General features: G+C 35.0%; 1 protein-coding gene and 1 long non-coding RNA gene across 2 annotated transcripts in view; both read right to left on the bottom strand.

The window, feature by feature from the left end:
- LOC129744210 (tensin-1) overlaps positions 1 to 9962 on the bottom strand; it is a 357316-nt gene that overhangs the window by 102208 nt on the left and 245146 nt on the right. The window lies entirely within an intron of this gene.
- Positions 8057 to 9962, bottom strand: part of LOC129744218 (uncharacterized) — an 88193-nt gene continuing 86287 nt past the window's right edge. The window contains exon 3 of the long non-coding RNA XR_008736856.1: positions 8057 to 8104. This is a non-coding gene — a long non-coding RNA (uncharacterized LOC129744218). The remainder of the gene's footprint in view (positions 8105 to 9962) is intronic.

Here is a 9962-nt window from a genome sequence, read left to right as displayed (position 1 = left end):
TACATTTTAAAGGAGACTCTCCCCTATCCAAAGAAAGGTTTATTGGCAGTCTTAACGATCTTTCGGCCTGATATCCATTCAAACTTATGGGCCTTATTACATAAACGAGTCGAGTAACTCGACTCGGCTCCAGTCACTGTCGAGTCGAGTCGAGCGAAATGTCGTATAACGGTAGTCGAGTGAAACTGATCGAATTAATTTGAGTGCTCGAATGGCGGCTATCATGTTGAAATTTTTCTCAGTCGACTCAGTCGAGCTACTCGACTGAAGAACGACTAGTAATTTTACTCTGCGCTTGCGTTTGAGTGTTTCGGATGAACTCAAAATGCAAATGTTTTGTTTGTACTGCTCTAATAAAGAGCCGACTTGGAGTACTGACCGGCTTGGAATTGGCCATGTTGAAACGATCCAGCAATCCGTCTACGTATTGTTCCTGGTCCAGAGCAAATTGATTTGTGCTCCGGGTGATTCGAATTCCCAGAACATGCTTTGCGGCACTAAAATCCTTATTTTTGAATTCTTTATTCAGCTTTCTTTTTATGTCTCTTTTCCACAGATCGCAATTACTAAAGATGCTACAAATAATCGTTTGTTTCCGGAAATCTTGGTGTACATGCACGGATCGCAATCGGCGCATTGGTACCCCGAACTTCTGAAAAGCGATATCAAGCTTCTTGTTCCAGACTCCGCTTGACTATTTGAGTCCATAGAGAGCTATCTTGAGACGACATACCTTGGATCTGTTGTTTTCGTTGATGAAGCATGGTGGTTGCTCCAAATAAATTTCATCCGTCATGTCTCCTTGAAGCAATGCAGTAATGGCATCCATTTGAGCGACCTTCATGGCCCAGCGTGCAGCGAGCGCGAAAAGATAACGTAGCAAGCCATACCGGACAAATGGAGAGGTTTCTTGGTAATCTACCCCATTTTCGCTGCGAATATCCTTTGACGACGAGCCTGGCTTTGTGTCGTGTTTGAGTCTCAACCATACTTTTGAACTCCTTGAATTTTTTCAAAACCTCTTCTTGGCTCTTGATTCGCAAAAAATACGTCCTCGGTGGTCGAGTGGTTAGCGTGGTAAGACGGTAATCGCTGGGTCCACTGATGGCATGGGTTCGATTCCCATCTCGGTACTGGGTGTTAAATGTTAATCTTAAGTTGTCCACGTTATTTATTCAGTCTGTAAAGCCTAAATCGGCTAAGACGGTGTATGTCTTTATAAAAAATAAATGAAAATCTTGCGAATTTCGTCATCAATGAATGACATATAGTAACGCCGACCTCCCAACGACTTCTCCTCCATTGGACCATATATGTATATATGAGTGGACCAAATCCAGAACACCAGTAGCTCGAATTCCAACGTGGCTAAACGGAAATCGAATTAGTTTGCCTTCAGCCATGGCCGTAGGAACGGGGGGGGGTTTTGGGGGTTAAACCCCCCCCATGGAATCCAAAATTGCAAGTGAGGTATTCTACTCTACTTTCAAAATTTTTTAAATTCAGAACCAAATTATGATAGTATAGTAAGGTTTATCAAAAGTAACAATCCAGACTAAAAACTAATACCAAAACCTCAAAAACCCATCACAAGTCCGAAATTCTGCTACACTTTTTCAAAATTTTCTCACTTGTTAATAAAAATTCAGGTCTGAATATCAAATTTTGAATTAAATTAAACCCATTTCGGAGGTTCTAATCCTATAATTCCCATAACCAAAATTGTATTCCTATTTTCGCATTTCGAATTCTGTATTCAGTTCTGGATTCTTGATTTTCAGTTCGAATAATCATTAGAAATAAGAAATGAAGAGATGCTTTGAAATCCTGGTTTAAATTTGGTTTTGCATTTCATATAAAATTTGAATCATGTTTTTCGATGCACTTCCAATATTTTGATAATAGTTTTCCCAATATGAAAAAAAGAGAAATTTTGTTTCATATTCAAATTCGAAGTTCTTAAACTTAATTCTTACACAAAATTCAAAAATTTAAAGCTTTGAAATGGCATTCCAAAATGGATCAGTCAGGTTCTAATCTTTGTAAATTCATGTTTTAATTTTGATTCACATCGCAGATTACAAATAAAATTTAAATAGTGAATTTAGATTAAAATTGAACAACAGAGTTTAAATAACAGATTCTTGAATGAGGGCTCTTAAATTTGGCTTATAAAACTCTTATCTGGAATAAGATTCGGAAATCGTATTTTTTACCACTCAAAGCGTATTTTGAGTTCAGAATTCAGATTCAGAATGAAGTTTCAAAATTTAGAAATAGGGTCAGCTTTTAAATAAATTTTACTTTTTTTTTGTTTCGATTATACCGTGACCGGCCCTAATTCTACGCAGTCCCAAACTCTGCGCATTTTCATATTCAAACAGAAATATTTCAAGATGTGATGAATTAAATATCCATGAAACAAGCTGAAACTCTTCAGTTACTGTTTATCTTCAAAATGCTTCCAATTATTTTGAAATCTGATGAATTGTTCGCGAGAAATTGAAAAAATCAAAATAAATGTAGGAAGCAAACGTTGAAAAATGGCCGCCGTTAGCAGTCCAGCTTAAGTGTTAGGAAAACAAAAAGATCAAATGAAACAGTTTTAAACAGAATTTTCTCATTGGAAATGCCTCTACGGAGAAGATAAAATCATTCTGAACATGACTGCTAAAAAATTTGAGAAAAAAAATGGTTTTTCAAATCAAAACAATGATTTTACTAATGCGCAGAATTTGACACCATTTGTTTACCTATGTTCCTAATGCGCAGAATGAAAAGCACCTGAGTGAACTGATGTTAAAGCTGCAAGGAATTGAATGCAGGGAGTTAGGAGACTTTACAGTTTTCTAATAAGTTTTATGAAGATTGTGTATCCGTAAAGTTGTTGGTAGTTTCTAAGGAATCTCTTCGAAACTATATCTTTTGTTGATAAAAAAAACTTATTTGCGTTCTCTATCGTGTTCGCGTGTTAATCGTTCAGTCCCAACTGTACAGACTGTTCCGACGTAAAGAAGCAGTTCCGGCAAGCCACAAAATCGCCCCAGCTGGGGGAACTACGCGAAGCTTCTCTCGGTTCACCCGCTCACTCGCACTCGTTGACTAACTGATACTGAACGATATTAAACCAAATGAAGCAGCGCGTAGTTCCCCCAACTGGGGCGATTTTGTGGCCCGCCGGAACTTCTTCTGTATGTCGGAATAGTGTGCACTGCACACCAACGAAACAAGTTAATTTGACCAGATCCGGCGAAGAACGCGATCGGTCAACAAATATTGGGTAAGCGAGCTGCAGGAAAAAGCATCTGCAAGCAGAGATGCGTAAACTCGCCTCGGAAAGAATCATTCGGCTGATTTCTTCCGACTTGCTATTTGCAGATTGATTTTATCTTCGTTCCAATCATCACATCAATGTGCACAAAACGAAGAAAACAGTTTTGCATTGATGTTTTCCATGCCTCACAGGAATGACATGCAAGTAACATATAGCAAGTGTAAGAAATAGTAAAAGAAAGTGTCACATAAGGTTCAAAGATCCAAGGATTGAATTGGCCCTTTTTCAAAATTTGCAATAGTTTACTAAGCGTAAAACATGTTTTTAACACTTTTTCAATAAATTCAATGTTTGTCTTACAAGTACGGAATGGTATATTGTTTTTATTTGGGTGCGCAGAATATGGGACATATGCGCAGAATTAGGAACAAATAGAAAATAGTGCGCAGAATAAGGGGCACTTGCATTTTTTCCAAATGTTGTAAAGAATCCACATTTTTGCTCCGAAATTGAGCTCTCATTATTTTTGCCGTTAAATTTGTTAGTTAACCCAACTGTACACGAAATTTTGAGGAAATTCATTGAAAGGTAATTTTTTTATAACTTAAAACATTTGAAAAATCCTTAACTGCGCAGAATTAGGGCCGTTCACGGTAGTTGTTTTACCATCATTATGGCATTCGCGATTTTATCAACGTTGCAGTTGGCGGATCGTTATTGAAAAACTTATCCGGTACAACTGTGTTCGATGTTTGCTCTTGGGCTCGAACTCGCGGACATCGGCTCAGGAGACAACAGACTTGCCAACTGAGCTATATCACAACCCTAAATAAATTTTACGATCAACATAAATTGTTGAGAAATTCAAAAAATCATCAGCTTAACACATTGCGGACCAAATATCTCGTTGTTTCGCTTCCCAACAGTGTGCTACACTGCGAAGTATAACTCGAATGGACTGAATTTAAGTGTTAAACTTTATTCGACAAAATTGAACACGGCTAATGTAGCCGTAACTTAAAAATGCTTTATTTGTAAAATTTAATTTCTGAGGTAGAGAATGCTGAATTTAGGTGTTTCTTGTCGTAGATTTCTTCGCGATCCTTAATCTGTGAGGATTACTTGTCAATTCAAATTCCATATTAAATTTTTCAAACAAAATAAGTTTGTAAACACATTTCAGCTGAAATCACAAATAGAAGGTAAAATTGGATTTTGTTTTGTTTTATCCAAAAAACCCCTTATTTTATTTTAATAAATCAGGATTTTCATAATGAAAATGTTTTTTAATAGAAAATATTTGCTGTCAAAGAAACATCTCCACCTAAAAAATTTGCACAAAATTCTACATTTTTCCAGTGCATTGTTCAACATCATTAACACATTAAGGATACCAAAATTCGGCATTTTATGTTTCAAAAACCAATGAACCAAATTCAATATAATTTAATAGAGATATTTCAGTAACGAGAAGTGTTGTGTTGAATTTTGTAGAATAAGGTTTCATTACTACATTCAAAACGTTTGATGTATGCTTTTTAATGAAGCATGCCAGCGGCAAGCGAATAAACGAGATATTTAAAATTTTGTCCACAAATAGTTGGTATTGAAGTTCTTTAAAAGCCATATTTTAAACTAAAATCATTAATATGGTTCAAGTTTGTATCAAGTAAATGTGATGATTTTGATCTCTTACTTTTTTTTTTTAATTAGATCAATTTTTATCAAAGGTTAAAATCTTTGAATCTGCAAAATTGTTTGGAATATTGGGCTTTTTTTATTTGAGTGTAGAATAAGTTTTGAAAGACTCCCTAAAAAAGCTTATTTGATGCTCAGCTCAACTAAATTTGATCTATCAGACTCCAAATCAAGTTCAAAGATTTCAACCATCGATTAAAGCGAATTTAGCTCACCTTTTAGGTTTAGGACAAATATTCTAATGTTTCGATTCGATACGAATGCTTGTTATGTCAAAGTACTTCAAAATAAATAATCATAGAGTTAAAAACATTGTTTATTTTAATTTTATTTTTGTTTTCATTCATTGTTTGGCAAAAAATCTTTGGTCAGAATCAGTCACCAAACCCCCCCCCCCATGAGTCGGTTCTTCCTACGGCCCTGCCTTCAGCACATACCTTGCAATCTCCACATTCTTGACCGTTGAATTTTACACCATTATTGGCAAGACCATCCTTCAGCAGCTTCAGATTCTTGATGCACTTCTTTTGAAGTCTTAAGCTTGAACAAGTCGTTGGACCTGCAACCATCTGCAATCAGCTTGCCTAGGAATTTCGAACTTCACATCCATGGTGATCGAACGTGACAGTGTGACCTTTTTCCACGATTCTTCCGACAGGCAGAATTTTTGACGTCTATGGAATACTTGTTGCAGGTTAGTTGAAGTTTAGCTGTGCCTTCGTCAACGATATTTATGGACTGATTGTTGTCAGCGATGATACTCCCCGTCGATTCCTTGATATCTTTCAAAAGGGCTTCGTTTTTGGTCATATGTTTCACCGCTCCGGAGTCGAAGTACCATTCGTTGTCCTCGGTTGTATCCAGTGCTGACAGTAAAACACAAAATGCATCACCTTTCCTGCCGACTTTGTCCCTGGTTTGTTGTTTGGCCATACGAATTTTTCGCAGCGACGACATTGTGATTCTATCGCTATATTCGGGGCACCGGACGAATTTTGGGATACCTTCGGGTTGTAATTCTTTGGCTTTAATGGCCGTCTTGAAACAAAGGCTTCAATGGGACTCACCTCGGGCATCTCGATCTCCTGTGTGTCAATTTGTTTTTATGACTTCACCAGTTATTGCAATGACAGAATTCTCGGACGATATTCCAGGAGAATTCTGCCAGCTCATGGTTCCGCAACTTGGTAAATTCGTCGAAATGAGCTTGTGTAGGAGAGCCTATTGACGAGTCAGACAGGTGTCTTCAAATGTGTTGACCAGTTTCGTCCAAACCTCAGCAGCGGTGTTCACGTTTTCCACGTGGATGGAGTTTACGGAGTCGAGAAAAACAATGATTTTTCCTCGCGCAATTCGATCCTTCCTAGGATTCACAGAAGGCAAAGAACCGCCCGGATTGGCAGTTGGCTGTATAACGTCCCAGAGATTTTCCCCTTCTAGATAGGTCTTCACTGCAAACTTCCAAATCCTTCGGTTCTCCCGACTGCCCAGCCGTCTATTGCTGAGTGGCCCTGTGTGGCAAAGTTCTGGCTCCGAGCTTGTGCAACATCTCCGCTTCCGCTTTGGCTATTTAGTAGCAACTCTTCTCGTTATACTGAAACTTCTTGTAGAAAGACTTGCTGGTTATCGTTACATTTTCGGGCACATAACCTAATGGGCAGAGTAGAATGAAACGCGTGTGGTTTCCGTAAGGGCAAGTAACATAATGAAATTTTTATTGATTCTCCATAGCAACCAATGTTCTTGAGAAAACCTGATTGCTTCGATGAAAAAACTTCTTCAATATGTCTTATCGGCCTAGCATTCATTCGGCCCAACGACCATTCAGCCAAATATCCATTTGGTCAAATGTCACATTCCCTTTAAAAGTTCACTTACTGGTTTTTCTTCTCTGTTGTTGCCTCTTCATTCGTTATCAATTCGCTGCCAGGAATAACTAACTCAATAAAAACAATCAATTTTTTTAGAACATCATTTACTTACTAGGGATTGAAATGTATTTCAATAGTGTCTTTCTAGTTTTTATGAATTCTCTTTTTATATTTAAAACAATTTTAAAGAATAAATCACTAGATTCAACCAATGCAAAATTACGATATGAAAGAAAACGTTCACCAACAAATGTACAATTATGATATCAACATTTGAAGAAAAATATTGCTTCAATTTTGCTTCATATCTTGAAAGCCTACAATTAAGCCCACCAGGTTTGAGAAATCCTAATCAAGGAACAAAAAATCAAACATGCTCGTTGGGGACTCAGCTGTAATTTTATAAAAAAAAATCACTGGGCGTTGGATAAAAACCAAACTGCGTACGCGTCGCGTTTGCAAGTCTTGAGAAGTTTCTGGGCAACATCATCAAAGCATTTTCTTCCGTTGCAGTTTCTGGGTGCGGACTTGCTCCAGGTTCGGGACCTCCCAAAATGCAACCCGTAGCGTCCGTAGCGAATTTGATACATTTCTTTTCTCTTTTGCTTTAGCCACAAAAATATTCTGACCCACAGAAAGCCGCGAGCGTGGTTCTCTTGTGCGGTACTTGGCCAAGTGTCATCGACGTGTCGTGATCCGGGTGGCCTTCGTTTGTTTTTTTTTGTTTTTAAATCGGAATGAATTTCAGGCATAAATCACGACATCGGTTTGTTTGCGTTGATGAGGATTTCGGTTTCAAGAACGTTGGATTAAACTTTGTGCGTATTAAGTTTGCGCGAACGTCTCGATGTTGAAGCTTGAGGCCTATGTTTGAGTGAAATCGATGCCACTCGAGCTTTGATTTCTTTTTTGTTTTTAGATCTCATTAGAAGGTTTTTGGGTCCGTTTTCACCCAATATTGGGAGCTCATCAAAATTACGGTGTGCCAACTAATAGTCAATAATGGGTGAGAAAGCTAATGTGGACATTAGAAACATAATTGAAGGACTGGGGGTATTAATCAATTCGATCTTGTCTAACCCATGAGATGTTGATGAAAAAATACTCCTTCGAGTACAAGAAGGTTTCATAAAAAGATATTTGCAAAATTTTAAAGAAATTTACTGTCTTTATACATGAAAAAGTCACTTTTATATCTTGAAATCTTACTCACCGAATTATATTTGTTGATAATCTGCTGCTCGTCCTCATGGTTGTTCTTCTGGAAGTGTAGAAAAAGGAGAGAAGGGAAAGTTCACATTTAGTGCATTGCAGCAAACCGTTTTGTAGGAATTATTATTCCCATGACAGGTAAATATACAGCTACAGATGCAGTGAGTTTAAAGCGAGCATATTTCAAAAGATGTGCTGCAGCTACAAATAGGAAAGAAGGAAATACGAAAAAAGCAACATGTTTCGCACACCTGGGTCAGATGTCATCCTACCCTTTTTAACAAGAAATATTTCAGAAAGCAAATCGAAAATTGTAAGCATAAGAAGCAAAATAAAATTTAAAAAAAATGTCAGAAATCTCCAAAATGTTAAAAACTACAAAAATTACAAATTTCAAAAATTTCAAAAATGAAAAAAAATTAAAAATGTCAAAAATGTCAAAAATGTCAAAAATGTCAAAAATGTCAAAAATGTCAAAAATGTCAAAAATGTCAAAAATGTCAAAAATGTCAAAAATGTCAAAAATGTCAAAAATGTCAAAAATGTCAAAAATGTCAAAAATGTCAAAAATGTCAAAAATGTCAAAAATGTCAAAAATGTCAAAAATGTCAAAGATGTCAAAAATGTCAATAATGTCAAAAATATCTAAAATGTCAAAAATGTCAAAAACGTCAAAAATGTCAAAAATGTCAAAAATGTCAAAAATGTCAAAAATGTCAAAAACGTCAAAAATGTCAAAAATGTCAAAAATGTCAAAATTGTCAAAAATGGCAAAAATGTTAAAAATTTGGAAAATGTCAAAAATGTCAAAAATAACGAAAATGTCAAAAATGTCAAAAATGTCAAAAATGTCAAAAATGTCAAAAATGTCAAAAATGTCAAAAATGTCAAAAATGTCAAAAATGTCAAAAATGTCAAAAATGTCAAAAATGTCAAAAATGTCAAAAATGTCAAAAATGTCAAAAATGTCAAAAATGTCAAAAATGTCAAAAATGTCAAAAATGTCAAAAATGTCAAAAATGTCAAAAATGTCAAAAATGTCAAAATAGTCAAAAATGTCAAAAATGTCAAAAATGTCAAAAAATGTCAAAAATGTCAAAAATGTCAGGAATGTCAGAAATGACAGAAATGTCAGAAATGTTAAAAATGACTAAAATGAAAAAAAATAACACAAATGACAAAAATGACAAAAATGACAAAAATTACAAAAAATGACAAAAATGATAAAAAAGACAAAAAAGACAAAAACGACAAAAATGACAAAAATGACAAAAAGAAAAAAATTACAAAAATGACAAAAATGACAAAAATGACAAAAATGACAAAAATGACAAAAATGACAAAAATGACAAAAATGACAAAAATGACAAAAATGACAAAAATGACAAAAATGACAAAAATGACAAAAATGACAAAAATTACAAAAATTACAAAAATTACAAAAATGACAGAAATGTTAAAAATGTGTAAAATGACAAAATAGAAAAAAATGACAAAAATTACACAAAAAGGAAACAAAAATGACCCAAATATGACACAAAAATGACTCAAAAATAACACAAAACTGACACATATATGACACAAAAATGATACAAAATTGACAAAAAAAAAAAACAAAAATGACAAAAAGTTACACAAAAATATCTCGAAATGGCACAAAAATGAAACAAAAATGACACAAAAATTGCACAAAAATGACAAAAAAAATAACACAAAAAATGGCACAAAAAAATTACCAAAATTACACAAAAATAAGACGAAATATTACAAAATGACACAAAATGACACAAAAATGACACAAAAATGACACAAAAATGACACAATAATGACACAAAAATGACGTAAAAATGATTCAAAAATGATAAAAATTGCAAAAATTTGAAAAATTACAAAATTGACAAAAAAGT

This window comes from Uranotaenia lowii, chromosome 1 (genome assembly GCF_029784155.1).
Source record: "Uranotaenia lowii strain MFRU-FL chromosome 1, ASM2978415v1, whole genome shotgun sequence".
Lineage (NCBI taxonomy): Eukaryota > Metazoa > Arthropoda > Insecta > Diptera > Culicidae > Uranotaenia > Uranotaenia lowii.
This window is presented reverse-complemented; position numbering and strand designations above follow the sequence as displayed.